The sequence below is a fragment of the Scyliorhinus canicula genome, chromosome 5, assembly GCF_902713615.1.
Source record: "Scyliorhinus canicula chromosome 5, sScyCan1.1, whole genome shotgun sequence".
In the NCBI taxonomy this organism is placed as follows: domain Eukaryota; kingdom Metazoa; phylum Chordata; class Chondrichthyes; order Carcharhiniformes; family Scyliorhinidae; genus Scyliorhinus; species Scyliorhinus canicula.
Genome location: NC_052150.1, coordinates 27346680 through 27368850, shown reverse-complemented (window position 1 = coordinate 27368850; position 22171 = coordinate 27346680). Strand labels below are relative to the sequence as shown.

At 46.4% G+C, this 22171-nt stretch overlaps 1 protein-coding gene across 3 annotated transcripts in view; it reads left to right on the top strand.

Moving 5' to 3' along the window:
- The window catches only part of LOC119965862 (neuroligin-1-like), a 232231-nt gene that overhangs the window by 89364 nt on the left and 120696 nt on the right, over positions 1-22171 (top strand). For 2 of the 3 annotated variants that reach the window (XM_038796796.1, XM_038796794.1), the window contains exon 2: positions 1506-1621. The exons of the other annotated variant lie outside the window; for it this stretch is intronic. The gene's annotated coding sequence lies outside the window, so the exon portion shown is untranslated. The remainder of the gene's footprint in view (positions 1-1505; positions 1622-22171) is intronic. 3 annotated transcript variants of the gene reach the window in all.

Below are 22171 nucleotides of genomic sequence, written 5' to 3'. Positions count from 1 at the left end.
GGCTATTGCCCTTCACTGCGACCTACATGTGCGAGGTTGGATTTTCTGTTCTCATAAAAATGAAGGCAGCACATAGGAACTGGCTGAAGCCTGCACCTGATATATGCATTGCCTTTTCCTCCAATTAACCTAATTCGAGTGAGATTATGAGGACCAAGCAGATCCCCCTTTCGCATTTAAGGTAAGCAAACGTGGGTCCCTGATGCTGTGAGGCAGCAGTGCTAACCATTGTGCCAACGTGTCTCTGGGCAGCACTGCTGCCTCACAGTATCAGGGACACGGGTTCAATTTCGGCCTTGGGTGACTATCTGTGTGGAGTTTGCACGTTCTCCCCATGTCTGCGTGGGTTTCCTCTGGGTGCTCTGGTTTCTTCCCACGGTCCAAAGATATGCAGGTTAGGCGGATTGGCCATGAAAGATTGCCCTTTAGTGTCCAAAGATTTGTAGGTTGGATTACGGGGTTGCGGAGATAGGGTGGGGGAGTAGGCCTGGGTAGGGTGCTCTTTCAGAACGTCAGTGCAGACTTGATGGACTGAATGGCCTCCTTCTACACTGTAGTGATTCTGTGGAGAAGACATATAGGGGCATGGGGAGTGGGTGGGGTGGGGGGAGAACAGTACTTTGAATGACAGACAAGAATCATCCAATCAGATAAGGATGATTCTGTTAGCTCCGCAACTGCGTGTGTGGAGGTGGAGAATAGACATGTCATCTGAGCAATGGTGGAATTGTGGCGAGCAGGGCATTAGTTAAAGGAGTAAAACCATGTGATGAGGCGTCCATCGTTGACAGCCCTAATTCATCTGCAACTACAGCTACTGCTGTATTTCTCTCCCTTTCCTCCAAACATGTCACTTAAACCTCCCTGTTCACCCTGACAGCTGTTACGTTTGGTCCCTTGTACTTTATGAAGTAACTCAGCAAACACTTTGATGTCCAAACCAGGATCCTTTTATTATGTCTCGTGGTAGGATATAGAGCATGTTATCATGGATTCTTGCTACTTCCCTGGAAATTGGGAATGACCAATTAAATGTACGTCTTATTACCCGCTCCTTGTTCTCCTGAAGATGGCCGGATAAACCTCTCTTTATATCCGGGTCACAGGTCACATGACCTTGGTCTGGAGACTGCATGGTGTGTCTGTACCGCCACCTGCTGGTTGGAGGTCTCACACCATCCAACTATGATATAGCCCATAGGCATATCACCATAACAGCCTGTTCTAAATGCAAGGGAGCTTGCAACATGGATGTTCTCCCAATCCACTGGAATTCCTTTGGAAACGTCTCTTGTTCAGAATTCTCATATGCCTTCTGCTTCCTTCGACCCCCATTGTGTACTTGCTGAAGATTTGTTTGTGCCGTACTCTCTTATTCAAAGGAATTTCTGTCTTGTTTCCTGTTTTGGAATAGTCGATTATGAACAAAGTCGTCTTTTTTTGTCCCCCTTTGATTTTGTTTAAACATGTATCAGGAAATGGAAATGTTTATCCCTTTATTCCAGGCAATAAATGTTTGAATGTTAACGGCCCCACACAAAAGCATGCCGAGGCGAAGAATTTGATTCACAAGGAGCGAAGGGAAAATCACATCCGAAGACCCAGTCATCATTCCCAAGAGGTAAGGCTTCCTACCAGGTCAAATGTGGAAAATTACCTTGTTGTGCACTGAGGAAATCTCCTTGGTCCCTGCAGTTAAGTCTAAGAAAAGGCTCCGAAGTGTTACTGGATAGATTAAAACTGAGGATTTATTCATTGTTGCCAATTATGTTGAATTACGTGTTATGCTATTATGAATAGTATGACACAAGCTTATAAAAATGTTACACTGAAACCACTTTTCTTGGCCGCACAATTTCTAAAAAAACTGAACAGGAGTATACCATTCAGCCCCTCAAGCCTGTTCCACCATTCAATTATATGATGACCATTTGCCCACCATGTTCGTTGATGACCTGACCCTGCAAAATTCTATCAATTGAAAAATTTCCCCCGTCTGCTGTATTTTAAGGTTTTCACTAACCTTTATGTGAAAAGGTGCAACCTGACTTCATTTCGGAAAGATCTGGGACGGGATTCTGCGGGATTCTGCCGTAATCGGCGGGGTGGGCAACTCCGGGGGGAAGGAGTGGCGTGAACTACTCCGGCGTTGGGCCGCCCCAAAGGTGCGGAATCCTCCGGACCTTCAGGAGCTCGGCCGGCCCCAGAGTGGTTTGCGCCACGCCAGCTGGCGGGGAAGGGGCGGCCACTCGGCCCACCGCGAGCCGGAGAATCGCCGGGGGGTGCGCTGCCAGCGGCCGCCGACCGGCGCGGCGCGATTCCCGCCCCTGCCAAATCCCCGGCGCCAGAGAATTCGGCATCCGGCGGGGGGTCGGAGAATCCCACCCCTGACTTTACATGCTCTGATTCGCCCGCCTGAGAAAACTGTTTCTCTGTCTCCACCTGTCGTTTGCTCTGATTTCATTCCCAACTGAAAAAACTATGTCAATGGTGTTGAAGCTTTTTATCTTTCAAATACCTTGATTTCACTCCCAAGAGGATGTTCTCCAATTTTAAGATTTTGCACTTGTGTTGCATTTTATGATTGATCGTAATGGAAGGAACGCATTGGGTATCCCCCATCTCCATTTCATTGCAAAAGAAAGAATTTACATTTATAGAGCACCTTTCACAACCTTAGGGTGTCCCAAAGCACTTTATGGCTAAGCAAGTATTTCAAAAGTGTAATCCCTGTTGTATTGTAGGAAGCACAACAGCCACATTGCCCACAGTGGTATGTAGCTCATATAAACAGCAATGAGATAAATGAGTGGATAATCTGTTCTGGTTGTTGGGGCTGGGTGGTGGATTGTGCCCCGTCACCTTCCCCACCTCCACCCAAATCACTCAGGAGTGGGGAAGGTTGAGGATGGCCTTCCCACCGAGGGGTCATTATAGGCCGGTTTCCACCGGTGCTGGCATTTTAGTAGCAGGAGGTGGAGATTTCACCATGTCGGCAGATCACCCAGTAAAGATTTAGTTGGGGATTGGAGGTGGGAGTGCGGGAGGGGTAGGAGGTGACCTCTTGTTGCCCCCCCCCCCCCCCCCCCCCCCCCACCTCATCTGAAACATTCCCGTCTGCCTTACTGGTTCTGATGAGCCAGGCACCACTTGCCTGGGTTCCAGGCCCCGCTCCAACTTGCTTACTTCCAGCTGGGTACAGTCCCAGAAATGGCCACCATTCCCAAAGCGGCTGCTGCGACTGAAGGGCTGTCAGCTCTCGGATTAGCTGGCAGAGTTTGGAGGCAGATTCTCTACCCTTAAAGCAATGGGGGCTTCACGTCGGGCAGTGCCTGATGGGCATGGAAATGATTGGGGTGGGGAGTTTGCCCCCAGCTTTCCATGTCGCTCTCAACGCCACCAGCACCTGTATTAAATCCTGACCCCTCTTTCTTCCAGGCAGGGGCAGTTACAATCTTTCCCCATTCTCTTCGACTTCCATTACAGTATTTCTAAAAATTGTCATACCTTGTTTGCCTCCTAAAGCTTACCCCGAAGAAGCTGTCTTGGGCAGTGAGTCAGAGGAATTTATAGCGTCTCCTGCACTGAACATTATTAAGAACTTTGATGTCATTTCATATCATCAAACGATATCGCAAATTTAAAGAGAACTTGAAACAAAGCTTGCTGAAGTTCAAGCCTCCTGACCCTCAAACTACCCCTCGGCTACCCACCAACTATCTTTACAAATGCTCTATTCTTTGGGCTCCATAATAATTCCCACTCATACTTCATTGAACAAACTTTATAACTTAGAACAATCTTGGTCGGGAATTGCACATTTCTCACCTGACCTACTGACCCGAGCTTGGTGAGGAAAGTTCAGCACAGCAGGTTCCCAAGGCCTTCTGTTGCAAGGCAGCAGCATTTTACAGCTCTAGCTGCCGTGAGGCAAGAAAGTTTAATGGTCCCAGCCCCTTGAGAAGTCAGGGAGTGTGTACGTGGGCAGGATGGGATGACATGAGGCGGCAGCATGGAGAAGTAAGGTGGGTAGGATGGGGGTGGTAGAATAAGTAGGATGGGGGTGTTAGGATGAAGGAGTAGGATGGGAGGAGGGTAGGATGGGTATGATGGAGTTAGTTTGGAGGGGGGTTAGGATGGTAGGGGTAGGAATGGTCAGCGGGGATCGGTTGGTCAGTTGGGTGTAAAGGATGGATCAGAAAGGACGGATGGTCAGTTCAAGGTAGCCAGGGGTTAGTCAAGGGGGTCAGAGGGTAGTTAGAATTCTAGATGAGGGTGTGGGTGGGATAATTGGGAGGTAGTCAAGGGAAATTAGGGGTGGGGAAGGTAGTCTGGGTGGGTGGAGGCATAGTCCGGGGTTGGGGGCAATCGTGGGGTTGCGGGTAGTCAGGGGTAAAGGGGATGGTTGGGAGTGGGGGGGTAACCATGGGGCTAGTTGGGGTAGTTCAGTGGATGGTTTGTGTAGTCGGGAGTTCCGGTGGTGGTGTTGGGGGTGGTCACTACTGGAGGGCAGGATTTCCTGGCCCTGCCTGCTGCTGGGAACATCCAGCTCCTGTGAAATTCAATGGACTTTTGGCCAGGCTGCCTAATCTCCTGCGGCAGGTCCCACCACAATGGTGCTGGAAAATCCCAGCCATAGTTATCCAGGAATAGGACATGGTTTTAATTCTTCTAACTGTTCCATGGTAACTATTCTGCTAAGAGAGTTGGAACCATCTGATGTCTCCAACTTAAATTGGAGAATTGGATGATTCCCAGTACTGGGTTCATTGTTCACCATAAGTTTGAACTTCCCAGGAAATTCCCATGCCATCCTTGCCTGGGTACTGCTGTGGGGTCCCCCTAACACATCTTCTGAGGTGCCTCCAGGGTACGTGCCCCCCCCCCCCCCCCCCCGGAGAACTCAAGTTCTGTGCCAATAATTTTGGTCCTAAATTCTTCGCTGCATTTGCGTGCCCTGGCTGTACACTCAATTCATCTGCCTACTGTTATTGTTTAGAAACTTAAATTTACATAGAACCTTCCGATCAATTACATATTTTATAAATATTCATGCCTTCAGGGCATATCGTCACAGTACCATAGAGCATTCATTCTCCATTAACAGCAAGATTGTTCTTTCTAGTTCCACTCACAAAGATATCCTGCATTGCAGTTTAAATGTGAAATTGTGGCGGGAATCTCTGTTCCGCCTGTCCCCTTTTCCTGCACGGCGCACCCTCACCAACAGCGGGATTCTCCATTCCCACAGCCGGCCAATGAGGTTTCGTATGATGGCCACCCCCACGCATTGGGAAACCCGCGGGCGTGGGTGCGCTGCTGGTGAAGGGATGGATCCCACCGATAGAGAATCCTGCAGAAGAGTTTTCCCCTCCTCACTTTCTCTTTTGATCCAAACTCACTCATAGAAGAGCGAGAGGACAAGGCACCCATGGTTGACGAGAAAAGTCAAGGACAGCATAAACAAAAACAAAAAGCATACAAAGTGACGAGGATTAGTGGGAAAACAGAGGATTGGGAAGCCTTTAAAAGTGAGCAGAGGACAACTAAAAAAGCAATAAGGGGGAGAGAAGATGAAATATGAGTGCAAGCGAGCTAGTAATATAAAGGAAGATAGGAAGATTTTTTTTCAATGTATAAAAGGTAAGAGAGAGGCAAAAATAGACATTGGACCACTGGAAACCGTGGCTGGAGAAGTAATACTGGGAAAGAAGAAAATGGCAGACGAACTGAATAGTTACTTTGGATCAGTCTTCACGGTGGAAGACACTAGTGGGATGCCAGAGCTCCAGGAGAATCAGGGGGCACAGGTGAGTGTAGTGGCCATCACTAAGGAGAAGGTTCTGGGGAAACTGAAAGGTCTGAAGGTGGATAAGTCACCTGGAACGGATGGACTACACCCCTGGGTTCTAAAAGAGCTAGCTGAAGATATTGTGGAGGCATTGGTGGTGATCTTTCAGGAATCACTGGAGGCAGGAAGGGTCCCAGAGGACTGGAAAGTGGCTAATGTAACACCGCTGTTTAAGAAGGGAGGGAGGCAGAAGACGGGAAATTATAGGCTGGTTAGCCTGACTTTGGTCATTGGTAAGATTTTAGAGTCCGTTATTAAAGATGAGACCGTGGAGTACTTGGAAGTGCATGATAAAATAGGACTGAGCCAGCACGGCTTTGTCAAAGGGAGGTCATGTCTGACAAATCTGTTGGAGTTCTTTGAGGAAGTTAGACAAAGGAGAACCAGTGGATGTGATTTATTCAGATTTCCAGATTTTGACAAGATGCCGCATAGAAGATTGCTAAATATGTTAAGAGCCCATGGTGTTAAAAATAAGATCCAGGCATGGATAGAGGATTGACTGACTGGCAGAAGGCAGAGAGCGGGTATAAAGGGGTCTTTTTCAGGATGGCAGGCGGTGACTAGTGGTGTGCCTCAGGAGTCTGTGCTGGGACCACAGCTTTTCACAATATACATTAATGATCTGTAAGAAGGAACTGAAGGCACTGTTTGCAGATGACACAAATATCTATAGTATTGAGGAAGCAAGGTGGCTGCAGAAGGATTTGGACAAGCTAGGAGAATGTGCAATGAAGTGACAGATGAAATACAATGTGGAAAAGTGTGAGGTTAGCACTTTGGAAGGAGGAATTTAGGCATAGACTATTTTCTAAATAGGGCCATGCTTAGGAAATCAGAAGCACAAAGGGACTTGGGAGTCCTTGTTTATGATTCTCTTAAGGTTAACGTGCAGGTTCAGTCGGTGGTTAGGAAGGCAAATGCAATGTTAGCATTCAGGTCGAGAGGGCTAGAATACAAGACCAGGGATGTACCTCTGAGGCTGCATAAGGCTCTGGTCAGACCCCATTTGGAGTATTGCGAGCAGTTTTGGGCCCGGTATCTAAGGATAGATGTGCTAGCCTTGGAAAGGGTCCAGAGTAGGTTCACAAGAATGATCCCTGGAATGAAGAGCTTGTCGTATGAGGAATGTTTGAGGACCATCTGCATCAGTCTTCACGGTGGAAGACACCAGTGGGATGCCAGAGCTCCAGGAGAATCAGAGGGCACTGGTGAATGCAGTGGCCATCACTAAGGAGAGGTTCCGGGGAAACTGAAAGGTCTGAAGGTGGATAAGTCACCTGGACCGGATGGACTACACCCCAGGATTCTAAAAGATGGACTACATCCTAGGGTCTGTACTCGTTGGAGTTTCGAAGGATGAGGGGGGATCTTATTGAAACTTACAAGATACTGCGAGGCCTGGATAGAGTGGATGTGGAGATGATGTTTCCACTTCTAGTAAAAACTAGAATCAGAGGACATAATCTCAGACTAAAGGGATGATCCTTTAAAACAGAGATGAGGAGGAATTTCTTCAGCCAGAGTGTGGTGAATCTGTGGAACTCTTTGCCGCAGAAGGCTGTGGAGGCCAAATCACTGAGTGTCTTTAAGACAGAGATAGATAGGTTCTTGATGAATAAAAGGATCGGGGGTTATGGGGAGGAGGCAGGAGAATGGAGATGAGAAAAATATCAGCCATGATTGAATGGTGGAGCAGACTCGATGGGCCGAGTGGCCTAATTCTACATCTATTTCTTATGGTATTATGGAGGGACCCAGCAAAGGACTGGTGACAGAGAAAGATAGACACACTGAAGGACTGGGAACATGGGAAGACACACATTGGGAAATCGTAGAGACACATATCTTGTTATAATCACAGTAATTTGTGGAAACCTGAAGGATATCTGCATAAATATCACAGTGCTAGTTATCTCTTTGCAACCACTTTGGGCTGTGACCTATAGGTTGCTTAGGAACCCAACCAGCCACGAGAAGAAGTCTAATAATATGGTTTGGACCAGAAATGACTCATTACTCTAAAAGCATCACTTTATTCCAGCTCTCCTGTAGAGGACAATTTTCTTCCTTTTTGCCCTGAGCAAAAGTCTTCAAAAGTCAACTAAAGTCTAATCAAAGATGTATGGGAGAAATATGTTCGCATAATACCAGGATGTAGCCTTCAGTAATATGGAAACACCAGGGAGGCTGGGCTTGTCTGCTTACGGCAGAAAACGTTCGGGAGCGATTGAATAGAGGTGTCCCAAATCATGAAGCACATAAGGCAAACAATCTACAGTGGCAGGATGGTGGATAAATAGAGGATACAGGTTTCCGATCACTGATTAAGGAACCAGGGCTAAGATGAGAAGAATTGTTTTTCTGCAATGCGTTGCTGTGATCGGGAAAGTGACTTTAAAAAAGGGCAAAGGAAACAAATTCAATCTACTATCCTGTAAACATCAAGCACAGGTCTGCGGCTCTACCCCTCTTGTGATCCCCAAGAACTGGAGAAAGTGGCAATTATGGTCATTTTAATTTCAAAGAAAATAAGAACATTAAAATGACAGCATGAATAATTATGCTAAACAAAACATTTACATTAAAGGGGCCAAAGGTAAAAAAAAAATTGATATTACCTTTCTTCCAATTCTGGCTTCATACTTGCATCTGATTTGAATCAAAAAAAATTGTGATTGTGTACTGGATATATTACATTATAACAACTAACACATGGCATTGAAAAGATCTGGATTTTTAAAAACTAAGCATCCATTCTTAGTTTGTGCACAATTGCCAAAAATAAGGCACCACAAGCAATTTGGCAATTACTATAATGTGAAGCACATAGCTCAGTAAAAATCAGAAGGTAAGCAAATATGATTTTACATTGAGGTTTGTAGGAGCAATGCGATGGAGACAACAGATCAGTCAAATACATATCAATGTAAGGTGGTGTCCAGGAGGCAGCAATATCAACTCGCCAATGTAGTTTTCAATCTCAACCAGGCCCAATTGGATGTATTGCTTAGTGAGGCCAGCATGCTGTGCTGAGAGGGCGGGGAGAGATACTAGAGAGCAAGTATCTCACCCCTGCCTCGGTTCAGCTGCTGCTGAAACCATCATCCATTCCTTTGTGACCTCCAGATATCATTAATCTCTGCTCTGCTGCTGGTCTCTCTCTGCTTTGGTTAACGTGTGCAGATCTGTAATTTTGCTGTCACTGTCCTGACCTGCACTAAGTCCAGTTCCCCAGCACACTGTGCGTGCTGAACTTCATTGACCATTTATTCAAATCTCTCCCTGGCCTCACCCCTCCCTGTCTCTTCAACCCACCAAGATCTCTGCGCCGTTCCAATCCTGCCGTCTTGCACATCCCCGAAAAGCATCATTCCAACCTAAACAGCCATGCCTTCCGCCTTCTAGACTTGAAACCCTGGAGTTCCTTCCAGAAACCTCTTCAGTTCTCTTTCCTCCTTTATGACACTCTCTAAATACTGGGTGGGATTCTCTGTTGCCTGACGCCGATATCGTAATCATCGATCGCGCGGAAAATCTACTCCGACGCCCAAATCGGGCGCGGGTTTGACGCCCATCAGCCATTCTCCAACCCCTCGGAAATGGCATCATCACGTTGTGCGCCATTGTAACTGTGTTGACACGTCATCGGCCAGCACTCCCGCGATGCTCCGCCCCCGATGGGCCAAGTTCCCGACGGCGCAGGACACGTGTGGTCTCAGCGGTCGGGAACTCAGCGTGGCGGCTGCGGACTGTGTCCAGCGCCGCCACACTTGGCCGGTATCCGTGCTACTGGTCGGGGAGGCTTCCGCGAGGGCAGGAGGGACTGGTGAGGTGTGGCTATGGGGTGGCCTGTGCGGTGACGGATGGTGGCTTGGGTCTGCGCATGGCCAGCACCATGTTGTACGGAGCAACTGCTGCAATTCGTCAGCCATGTGCATGGCCGTTTTTGGCGCGGGAGCCGGGGGTTTCACCCAGCACCGCTGCTCACCCCTCACCAATCCCAGAATCGGTGAAGGGTCAGTGACGATGTCTCCCTTGTAAAGCTCCCGTGGATTCTCCATTCGGGCTGGCTTAGCCACTGAAACAGAGAATCCAGCCCCTATCTCTTTGATCAAGTATGTGGTCACCTATCCTAATATCTCCTAATGTGGCTCGTTGCCAAATTTTGTTTCATAACATTCTTGCGAATCACCTTGGCCCATCTTGCTACATTGAAAGATCTACACAAATGCAATTTGTTGTTGCTGCCAACTCGCACTGTAGATCCTAGCAGCCTCTTATAGTTTAATGAACAGAGTGCCATCACAAGTCAACAATATGCTCCATAGTTTAGGGAGTAGTGGGTGGTGCGTGTGTATAAGGTTCTGGGTGTACATCGATTGATCAAGAGACACATCAAGAGGAAAGATACAGGATTGCTGCAAGCGACATTCCCACCACTGAATCTTAGACAATCAATCTAGAACCATGCAAAAATTAACCCTACCCCCCCCCCCACCCTGCCATGGATCTGACATTACTTTTTATGAATGGAAAACAGGAGCGGCATGGTGGTGCAGTAGTTAGCACTGCTGCCTCACAACGCCAAGGACCCCGGTTCAATCCCGGTCCTGGGTCACTGTCCGCGTGGAGTTTGCACATTCTCCCCGTGTCTCCGTGGGTCTCACCCCCACAACTCAAAATGTTGTGCAGGGATTGGCCACGCTAAATTGCCTGTTAATTGGAAAAAAAGAATTGAATACTTTAACTTCATATCAAAAAAAGAAAAAAATTATATGTAAATTTTTTTTAATGAATAGAAAACAGGGGCTGGATTCTCCAACCCCCTGCCGGGTCGATTCTCCGGCCCACAATAGGCCGAAGTCCCGACACTGACAAGCCTCTCCCGCCGGCGTGGATTAAACCACCTACCTTACCAGCGGGATTGGCGCCGGGGTCCTGGGGGGGGGGGGGGGGGGGGGGGGGTGCCGGGGTACTGGGGGGATCTGACCCCAGGGGGTGCCCCCGCAGTGGCCTGGCCCGCGATCGGGGCCCTCCGATCGGTGGGCGGGCCTGTGCCGTGGGGGCACTCATTTTCGTCCGCCTTCGCCATGATCTTCACCATGGCGGAGGCAGAAGAGACCCCCTCCCCTGCGCATGCGCCGAGATGACGCCAGCAGCCGCTGACGCTCCGGCGCACGAGCGAACTTATGCCGGCCGGCGAAGTCCTTTTGGCTCCGGCTGGCGTGGCGCCAAAGGCCGTTCACGCCAGCCAGCAGAGCAGGAACCACTCCGGCGTGGGCCTAGCCCCTCAATGTGAGGGCTTGGCCCCTAAAGGTGCGGAGACTTCCGCACCTTTGGGGCGGCCCGACGCCGGAGTGGTTCACGCCACTCCAACACGCCGGGACCCCCAGCCCCGCCGGGTAGGGGAGAATCCTGTCCCAGGTTCCTGAATCAAGGTTCTTTACAATCCTTTTTTCTTTACAATCTATATCAATGTTCAAACTTCACCCACACTTTGGTGTGGCGTAGTTTTGTAAATCACAGCTTTCAATGTTCGGATTTTCCTGATGTTGGTTATTTGAGCCAAGCTGTCAAGTTTACTATTGCTGATTGACTCAAATATTAAAGCAACCAGCAACTCCCAGAAAATCAACCAAATTGGTCCGGCAAATGTTTGTAACTTCTTTTTTTTTAAAATAATTTTTATTAAGATTTTCAAAAACATAAAAGAACAGCAAGAAAACCGTAGTAACAACAACAAAAAGAAAAACACAATAACCCCCAAAACCAACCCCCCCCCCCCCCCCCCACCCCCTAGTAACTACAAAAAGAAGAAATAGATAAGCACCGGCATATTCAATAAACACATATACACATTCCCTTCCCCCCCAACAACCCCCCCCCCGGGTTGCTGCTGCCGGCCTATTTTCCTACCGTTCTGCCAGGAAGTCCAGGAAAGGCTGCCACCGCCTAAAGAACCCTTGTACTGATCCCCTCAGGGCAAATTTCACCTTCTCCAATTTGATGAACCCCGCCATATCATTGATCCAGGCCTCCACGCTTGGGAGCCTCGCATCCTTCCATTGAAGCAAGATCCTCCGCCGGGCTACTAGGGACGCAAAGGCCAGAACACCGGCCTCTTTTGCCTCCTGCACTCCCGGCTCCACTGCAACCCCAAAAATTGCGAGTCCCCAGCCTGGTTTGACCCTGGATCCTACCACCCTCGACACCGTCCTTGCTACCCCCTTCCAGAACTCCCCCAGCACTGGGCACGCCCAAAACATATGGGCGTGGTTCACTGGGCTCCCCGAGCACCTAGCACACCTGTCTTCGCCCCCGAAAAACCTACTCATCCTCGTCCCAGTCATGTGGGCCCTATGCAGCACCTTGAACTGTATGAGGCTAAGCCTCGCACAGGAAGAGGAGGAATTCACTCTTTCCAGGGCATCCGCCCACGTCCCCTCCTCAATCTCCTCACCCAGCTCCTCCTCCCATTTAAAATGTTTGTAACTTTCAACGGTGGCCATAGCAACAAGCATTATTATCAAGCAATGGCAGGATACCAAAAAGAAGCAGATAGCAAGAACACAGATGTTCGTCTTCTTGTGGTTACCTTCTTGTTTCAACCAGGTGCCCAGCTGGCAGATGGACTTTGCAGAGATAGAAGGGAAGTAACCACATAACCCTCAACCAGATTACGACAGTCACCTGAAATCATACATGGAAACTTGTCAAGTTTTTCTTGATTCGTGTTGGAAATATACTCAAAAATGTTGACTGTGGTTTGTTTATAAGCCCTGCAGAGATACCCTCCCATTATATCTGTGAGTTCAGTGCAAAAACATCTAGAGTAAAAAGTTCCCTTAAAGGGTAAGTCAACATGGCAGAAACTAACCACGATAAGGACTGGACGACCTACATTCTAAAGCAAATTACAGCAAACCAAATACTTTTGCACAATTATGGGAAACGTGCCAGCCAAATTTTGCACAGCAAGTTCGCGCAAACACCAATGAGATAAGGAAAAAAATACAGATAATCCATTTTGGTTGCTTTGGTTGAAAGATAAATAATGGGCAGCGCACTTAAGAGAACTCATCTGTTGTTCAGGATATTGGCATGTGTTCCTTTACATCCACCTGAGGGGACAGGTGGGGGCCTTGAGTTAATGCCCCATCCAGGCGATGGCACTTTGGATAATGTAATAGCACCTCTCTCTGCTAAAGGAGAGATATCCACATTTACAGCTTACTGTCACTACACTCGAGTCTTCGTCAGCCCGAAGCGATATGTCAAACCTGTCAAACCTTTCATTACTTACTTGCAAAACAGTCATAAATACTTAATTACAGGCTAACAGCTGACAGGAGACTGCTTTCATCCACAATAACACTAAAAGAATGGATGAGCTCAGTATTCCTGCGGGGAAGTACAAAACATTATAATTTCTGTACAAATTGGGCAGATAATAATAGATCTACACAGATACATGACGTTTTGATTGACGGCTTGATTCATTGACATTTACTGAACAGACATCCACACTAACAAAATAATTGATACCATTGGCAAACTAAATGTCAAAATTGCTATCTCACCCCCTCCCATTCCCCATCGTTCTTGTAGTAATGTTAATTGCTTGGTCGAAACTTGGATGAGTAAGGGGATAAATTCCATTTCAGCCGGAGGGTGAAAGTAGGCGGTATCTCAACGAACATTTGGGCGGGCATACAATGGGGCAAGCAATCTACACTTTCATGTTTATCACACCATTTGAGGTTGAATTTCATTCCCTAAACTCTTTGTTCGGAGCCAAGCAATTACCCATTTACAGCCATGTATATACATGAGATCCATTGAAAAGAAGTAGCAAATGTCTGAAGCATATTTAAAATGTCAGCAAAGCATTTACGCTGACAGTTCTTTCAGATGATACATTAAACTGAGGCCCCTTCTGTTCTCCCAGGTGAATATAAAAACTCCAATGATGCTGCTCTCTCCAGTGTCCTGGCCCATTTTTATGCCTCAACCAACAAGATTAGCTGCTTTATGTGGGAGTTTACTGCGCACAAATTGGATGCCATGTAAAAAAAATGTTGCCACAGTGCCAGAAGATCATAGGCTGCTTTCCCCGTTTGAAAGAGAGCTGACTGGTGGTGATTTAACCTGAGGTCACCACACTTCAGGCAAGAGGCAAGGTTGAGAGGACGGCGCCTTCATGAATAACCTCAGCCGATACGGGAATTGAACCTGCGCTCTTGGCGTCGCTCCACATCACGAACCAACCATCCACCGAACTGTGCCTGGACAAGCTGGGGAGCTGTCAGCCAAACAGAGTGACTGACAGCTCCACAAGGCAGGACTTCCTTCCAAGGGGGGTTACATGTCCAGCCCACTGCCAATCAGAGCTTAATTCTGCCCCAGCTGCATCAAGCAAACTTTAACACCTCCATTGTTGCCCCAATCAGATCAGCCAACTCAGCAGGGGCTACGGTTCATAACGAGACATTCCTGTTCTGCGTGACTCAGAGCCAGTAGCACACATACCCAATATACCAGAGGGGAGTTCCTAGTTCTGGTTACCTTGAGAAACAAGGTCAGCCAAAAGCATATTTAAAAAAAAAAAAATTTAGAGTACCCAATTCATTTTTTCCAATTAAGGGGCAATTTAGCGTGGTCAATCCATCTACCTTGCACATCTTTGGGTTGTGGGGGCACACACAGGGAGAATGTGCAAACTCCACACGGACAGTGACCCAGAGCCGGGATCGAACATGGGACCTCGGCGCCGTGAGACTGCAATGCTACCACTGCGCCACCGTGCTGCCGCCAAAAGCATATTAAAGGCAGACTGAGAAAGTTGAGACAATGGAGCGTTATAATTTGTTACCTCACTTTGGAACTGGCCTCTACGCTTATTTCAGATATCAATGACAATAGTGTTCCATCTGTTGATCTATCTTTGCAACAACCTGTATTAAATGTGTAATAGATTAGTGTTTTATCAAAGTGCAGGTCGTGACCCATTATTGAATTTCTCCCTTTTCATTGAAGGGTATTTCCACTGTAACAGGGACAGTAACTGGTTAAAATTACACAATCCAGGTCTTAATATTCTAGCCACCAATCTCCCTTCTGCCCGGGGAAATCACAGCAAAGGGAAAAAGCTGTGTGGAGAGGGAAACAAATGAAAAGAAAGTGTTCTACACAACCAGAAGCTCCGCCATCACCACCCTATACAATGCAGTGTTGCAGCCTGCATTGGGGGCGGGATGGGGGGTCAGGTCTTGAGCATACAAAGCTCCCAGCACATAACCCCATTCGCCAGGAATACTTAGCAGAGTCAGGTGCAGAGCCGGCACATCTGACGTCACTCGTCTCGTAAAAATTGCCCTACATCCCAAAGGCAGCGTGTTCAATAGTCTAACACAAGTAGCCAGCCGCTGCCTTTCACTTGTTGACATCCTGCTGAAACCTTGCTCTTGGGTGTAAGTCATTTGCAATGGTCACTTATTGAGTGTTAAGAGTTTGTGCTGAAATGAGTGCTGACAATCTGAACTTGCCCTGGGAGAGGTGGTAACATATTCCGTCTTCAGGAATGGGCTGGCAAAGGGAAAGGAAAAGGATCACCAACTGTGCAGACACTCAGCTGTGTCGAACACGATGGCTACTGCAGATCTTGTGAAAATGCATCTTCAGAGTCCAAGGCATAGTCATCTATTTAAATCTAGTTTAATCCTGGTCATTTACTCATAGATTTTCAATTAAGCTTGTCTGTCAAGGTGTTTCTTGTTCAAGCATTTCCAGAACAAATTAGACACTTTTCGTCATTCATTTCCACCTTCATGAACTAATTTAGAAGTCAGCAATATTGCACATTATATAGAATGCTTGGCACAAGATTTAAGGAATACCAGCAACAATAAACAAACTTCCTGTTATCCGAATTTAAGAGGTTATTTCAAGTTGCATTATAGCATATACAAGATGGTTGATGTATCCTGAGAATTACTGTAAATAAAAATAGACTACTCACAACAAAAGCCTAGTCCAACCAACACAATAGACTTTAAAGTCCTACATCTCATGGATCTTTTTCTATTGTGTCTTAGGTCCTATGTCACGTAAAGTCTTGAAACAGCTGGGTGTGCCTTGGCTGCAATGTGTGCTATCAACAGGATGTGCTGCAGTAACTCCCCAAGGCCACTCAAACCTCCAGTGTCTGGAAGCACAGGGCCTGCAGGCACATGGCAACATCGTCACCTCTAGGATCTCCTTTGAGTCACAGGCTATCCCGACGTGGCTCTGTGAGTCAAAAGCCCACCTATCAGCATTGTGGGAGCACCTTCCACCTCACAGAACGCAGCAATCCAATTCAGGACCCATCATCATCTTTTCAAGGGCAACTAGGGATGGGCAATAATGCGAGCCTTGCCAGCAATATTCACAGCCTGATAACGGATGCAGAAAATACAGCTGTAGTACAAAGGGCTAATTGGTTGTGGAGTATTTGGACGCGATTCTCTGGCCACCTCGCGCCGTTTCTCGGCGGCGGGAGCTGGCCCGCCATTGGCCAGCAGTGGGATTTTCTGGTCCTGTTGCTGCCGATGGGATTTCCCAGTTAATCAATCCCACCAGGAAATCCATGGCGGGGGTGCATTGTCAACACGACCAGAAGTTCCTGTCAGCATGCACAGGCGGAATATCTTACCGATTTTATATATATATATGTAAATATATATATGCATGTTTGTATAATATATAGATGCATGCATATTTGGAAATAATTGTATATGCTCCGAACTAACTATTGACAATGGAAGCTAATAAAAATGATATCTAGGCCATAGAGCCATAGAGACAGGAAATGGAATGTTGTCACAACAAAAATGAATAAAGGAAGCTAAGGAATGTCACTGAGGTGCACATCAGCAAGTCAGGAAGTGGTTCTAGAATACCAGCTTCTACGCGACTGGTGACACATTCACAGTTTTGAAAATTAAAGCAGTTTCGGACTGAATAATAATAATCTTTATTATTGTCACAAGTAACAGGGCAGTACGGTCGCACAATGGTTAGCACTGTTGCTTCACGGCGCCAGGGTCTCGGGTTCGATTCCTGGCTTGGGTTACTGGTCTGTGCGGAGTCTGCACGTTCTCCCCATGATAAAGTAAGCCTCCTTGTGACAATAAAGATCATTATTATTATTAAGTAGGCTTACATTGACACTGCAATGAAGTTACTGTGAAAAGCCCCGAGTCGCCACATTCCGGCGCCTGTTCGGGTACACAGAGGGAGAATTCAGAATGTCCGAATTATCTAACAGCACATCTTTCGGGACTTGTGGGAGGAAACCGGAGCACCCGGAGGGAACCGGCGCATACATAGGGAGAACGTGCAGATTCCGCACAGGAAGTGACCCAGGCCGGGTATCAAACCTGGGACGCTGGCACTGTGAAGCAGCAGAGCTAACCACTGTGCTACCATGCCACCTCAGAGGTACAATGACTGGGGGGAAGGCCTCAATGACCAGTAGAGGCCAGTTCTGATTGTGTCACCCAGTGAGCCAATGGCGCTACCTCGTTGGTATTGTAAGTTTGTTATGTAGATAAAACTAATTACGCAGCACACATTCAGCAGCAGCCTTGTGACTAGTTGCATCCCAAAAGGAATTACAAGCAAGTGAGCAACTGGAAGTCTTGCTTTAAAATAACCTTGTAAAATCCCACTAACAACCGGTGATTGATATCTTGCATTTGTTTATATTACAGCCAGTGTAGCATGAAATTAAAATCGCTTATTGTCACGAGTAGGCTTCAATGAAGTTACTGTGAAAAGCCCCTAGTCGCCACATTCCGGCGCATGTCCGGGGAGGCTGGTACGGGAATCGAAACGTGCTGCTGGCCTGCTTGGTCTGCTTTCAAAGCCAGCGATTTAGCCTAGTGTGCTAAACCAGCATTCACTTCCTCATTTCAATCTACTAAAAATCTGAGATGAGTTTTGAATACTGGTAAGTTGGCAGCACATTGCAACTTCCATAGATAAGTCCAAGTGGTATGGGTTGTAATGAACCGATACCATGAAGGATTAAGGATACCACTGAGTGACCTTGTTCAATTCCATCCTGATCCTTTTAATGTAGATTGTATATTTGACGGGTGATTCTCCCTACTGTCCAATTTTCCCTTTCCAACACTACAGCCACCAAAAATGAACAAATAGCACTCACTTACATTAATTACGTTTCCTCGGGTCTTTGGCCAATTCTCTGTGGTCATTTGCAACTTTTTTCCTTTCAGGGGGTTTTCTGAGTGTATTTTAAGTTTCCCCACACGCACGCTTTTTGAACTCCTGCCTGATCAAGACCAGAAGTCTGTAACTTCAAACTTTTCCATTTCATCTCGCAAAGCTTCATGTTGCAAAGATTCAATTGGATGCAATAAGATCCAACGGCACACTCTTCAACTGCAGGCAGGCTTCTCTTAGTGTCTGGGCCAATATTTATGCGTAAACCAATACTACTAAAGTAGCGGCACAGAAGCACAGTAGTTAGCACTGTTGCTTCACAGCTCCAGGGTCCCAGGTTCGATTCCCGGCTTGGGTCACTGTCTGTGTGGAGTTTGCACGTTCTCCCCGTGTCTGCGTGGGTTTCCTCTGGGTGCTCCGGTTTCCTCCCACAGTCCAAAGATGTACAGGTTAGGTGGATTGCCCATGTTAAATTTCCCTTTGTGTCCAAAAAGATTGGTTGCGGTTACAGGGTTATGGGAATAGGATGGAAATAGGGTGGAGGTGTGTACTTAACTGGGGTGCTCTATCCAGGGGCTGGTGCAGACTCAATGGGCCGAATGGCCTCCTCCTGCACAGTAAGTTCTAATCTTCTATAAGATGATTTGGCCATCATCACCTTGCTGTTCATGGGACCTTGCTATTTGCAAATTTGTTCCAAGTTGGTTGTAAAACACGTTGGAAAATTGAGGTCCTGAATGGTACTCCAGAAATGAAAATTCTTTTACCTAGCACGTCCCCCCCGTGTGTGCGTGGGTTTCCTCCGGGTGCTCCGGTTTCCTCCCACAGCCCAAAGATGTGTGGGATAGGTGGATTGGCCATGCTAAATTGTCCATAGTGTCCTAAAAAGTAAGGTTAAAGGGGGGGGGGGGGTTATTGGGTTACGGGTATAGGGTGGATATGTGGGTTTGAGTACGGTGATCATGGCTCGGCACAACATCGAGGGCCGAAGGGCCTGTTCTGTGCTGTACTGTTCTATGACAAGTTGTGGATGATCAGTTTAACCAATGTGTTCACATATTTAAACTGAGCTCTGGTTTTAAATGCTCATAACTAAAGGATTGGTGGGCAGCACGGTAGCATGGTGGTTAGCATAAATGCTTCACAGCTCCAGGGTCCCAGGTTCGATTCCCGGCTGGGTCACTATCTGTGCGGAGTCTGCACGTCCTCCCCGTGTGTGCGTGGGTTTCCTCCGGGTGCTCCGGTTTCCTCCCACAGTCCAAAGATGTGCGGGTTAGGTGGATTGGCCGTGCTAAATTGCCCGTAGTGTCCTAAAAAGTAAGGTTAAGGGGGGGTTGTTGGGTTACGGGTATAGGGTGGATACGTGGGTTTGAGTAGGGTGATCATTGCTCGGCACAACATCGAAGGCCGAAGGGCCTGTTCTGTGCTGTACTGTTCTATGTTCTATGTTCTATGAGCGATAAGAGGGGAGTGGAAAATTGCGTAAAGGGGCAGCTTGTTAATCAAATTTTACAGGATATAGTGAGGGTGAAAGTAATTCACCACTGTAATTAATAACTTCAAGCGACAGGATTAAAACAAATGTAATCCCATCAGACAACTCACATTAACTGAACAGGTCCTTCGTGTACACAACACTTGCACAAAATAAAGCCATGTGTCTAGTTTGGGTTACATTTAATTTAGTCTGACTCACTATAGTTAGAACTCAGATAATTACCTGAGAGATTGAAACTTAATGTGTAAATGGTCAAGGCTGGCAATGGAGAACCATTGCTTTAGCAACATTTTAATTATTCCTTCAATAATCATTCTCTGCTCCAAAACATCAGCAAAAAATAAAATTACATGAAGGTTCCATGGTTTCTGAGTCCATCTGATTTGCCTTCCCATTGTTGATGTTGTTTGAATAAATATTAATGTGTTATGCTTACAAGGGTGAAAACAAAGTTATTTTACAGGAATTCAATTTGTATTGATAAATATTAGAAATAAGGCACAGTTTTATGTGGGTTTAATTTAATGTTTATGTGCCTGGAAGTGGAAAACCTAAAGCTAGATTAATGCTAAACAAAGGTGTTTGTATGTATGGGGGTTGGTTTCAATTCAAACTGTGATTCTATTATGCTTAGAGAGGGCTGCAAAGTGTAAATAAACCCACAGTGGATGCTAAGAAACCGGGGCCTTGTAAGGCAGAGAAGCTTTTAAAGTTTTAGTTCAGTTAATTTGATTGTAGTTGGAGATAGGTAGTGAGTGCTCTGCTAGAAGCAATTAGTTTTAATAGGCTAAAGACGGAACATCTCTCTCAGCCTTGCTAGAAGGAAGGCCATACTATGGAGTAATGCTTAAGAAAACAAATGCTGGAAACCTAAAGTCCAGTTAGGGAAACTAAACAAAGGAAGAGAAGTTTTCAAGAAGTTAACATAACTGGAGTTAACATAACAGAGGAAAGAAGGAAACAAAACAGATTACAGTTCAGTAAAATCAGAGAGTTGAAAAGGCATTGAATCATGAGAGGCCAGAAAGATATCTGCAGTGGTCTAAGGTTTGTGAGAAATTACTACAGTTTGGGAGATATTATTTGAAATAATTGTGAATAATTGGTGACTGATCCTATGAGTTTGCGTAAAAGCCTTTAAGGCAAAGGAACCCTGAAGGGGAAGGAGTAATATCTGAAAGTGAAACCTTGGTGGAACTAGCGGAGGGAAAGCAGAATTTAAAAGAAGATTTGAAAGTGTGACTTTGAAAACAAAATTTGAAATCACTTGTGTGGAAGCCAGAGTTCAGTGAGACAAGGTGCCTCACGGTATAAGAATCACTTGGGGGGGGGGGGGGGGGGGGGCAGCACGGCAACGCCGTGGTTAGCACTGCTGCCTATGGCACTGAGGACCCGGGTTCGATCCCAGCCCTGGGTCACTGTCTGTGAGGAGTTAGCATATTCTTCCCGTGTCTGCATGGGTCTCAGCCCCACAACCCAAAGATATGCAGATTAAGTGGATTGGCCACGCTAAATTGTCCTTTAATTGGGAAATAAATAATTGGGTACTCTAAATTTATTTTTTTTAAATAATCACCTGGGGGGGGGGGGGGGGGGCTTGTGGAGAAATCCACAGATATTCACTTGTGTTCAAACAGTCACAGTCATCTTATATGCTTAAAATAGACTTGGTGTGTTAATGAGCCCATTGTAGCTTCAGGTGTACTTTGCAATCCATGTTAATCATAAATCTGAGTGTAATTGTTAAACTAAAGAGGGGGGGGGGGAAGTAAAGGAGTATTGAATCATAATCCAATGTTTTACGTTGAATAAATGTTTCCTCCTTGTTAAAACTAATTAGCAGTCCTGTGACTCTTCTTCTCCATGTTTTATTAATAAAAATGAACATTATGCTCCTTTAAGCCAGTGTTCCATTCTGGGTCTTCCCACCTAGTTTTGACATCGACTGGGATCGTCACACTTATGACCATCAGGGAAGAATGGCTGGAACCCTTCTGGGAAAGGTAAGGCCAGGGGCTGGCCTGATAGAAGGCTGTAAAATTGTGAACGAGGGTAGACATAAAAAGAATTTGTGGACGAGTTCAAAACTAGAGGACACAAAATGAAGACAGTCCCTAATAAATAGAATAAGTAATTCAGGAGGAACCCCTTTGCCCAGAGGGTAGTTAGAAACTGGAAGACCCTGCCACATGTCATGGTGGGAAGTAGCGTAGATGTGTTTAGGGAAAGTGATTAAGCACATGAGGGAGAAAGAAATCGTATGAGAGAAGGTCAAGTGGAGCATACGTACCAATGGCTTTTTCATGTGCTGTAAATGTTATGTAGTTCTGTTTTCAGAACAACTTTCATTTGAATTTCGACATTTTGCCAATGAGTATTCTTAAAGGAGATTGTGTTCTTTTGTGGGGGGTGAATGAATGCTTGTTTACCTTTAGGAATCTACTGGGACTGAGATGACACAGCAAACTGTGCTCCAATGAGCTGTGGCAAGTCCAGAGAAGAACATGCTACCAGAGCTAAGGGTCTCGCACGAGTGCCCTATCTTCCTTCTCTACTACAGCTGAGTCAGAAAGTTGTGACATTAAATCCTA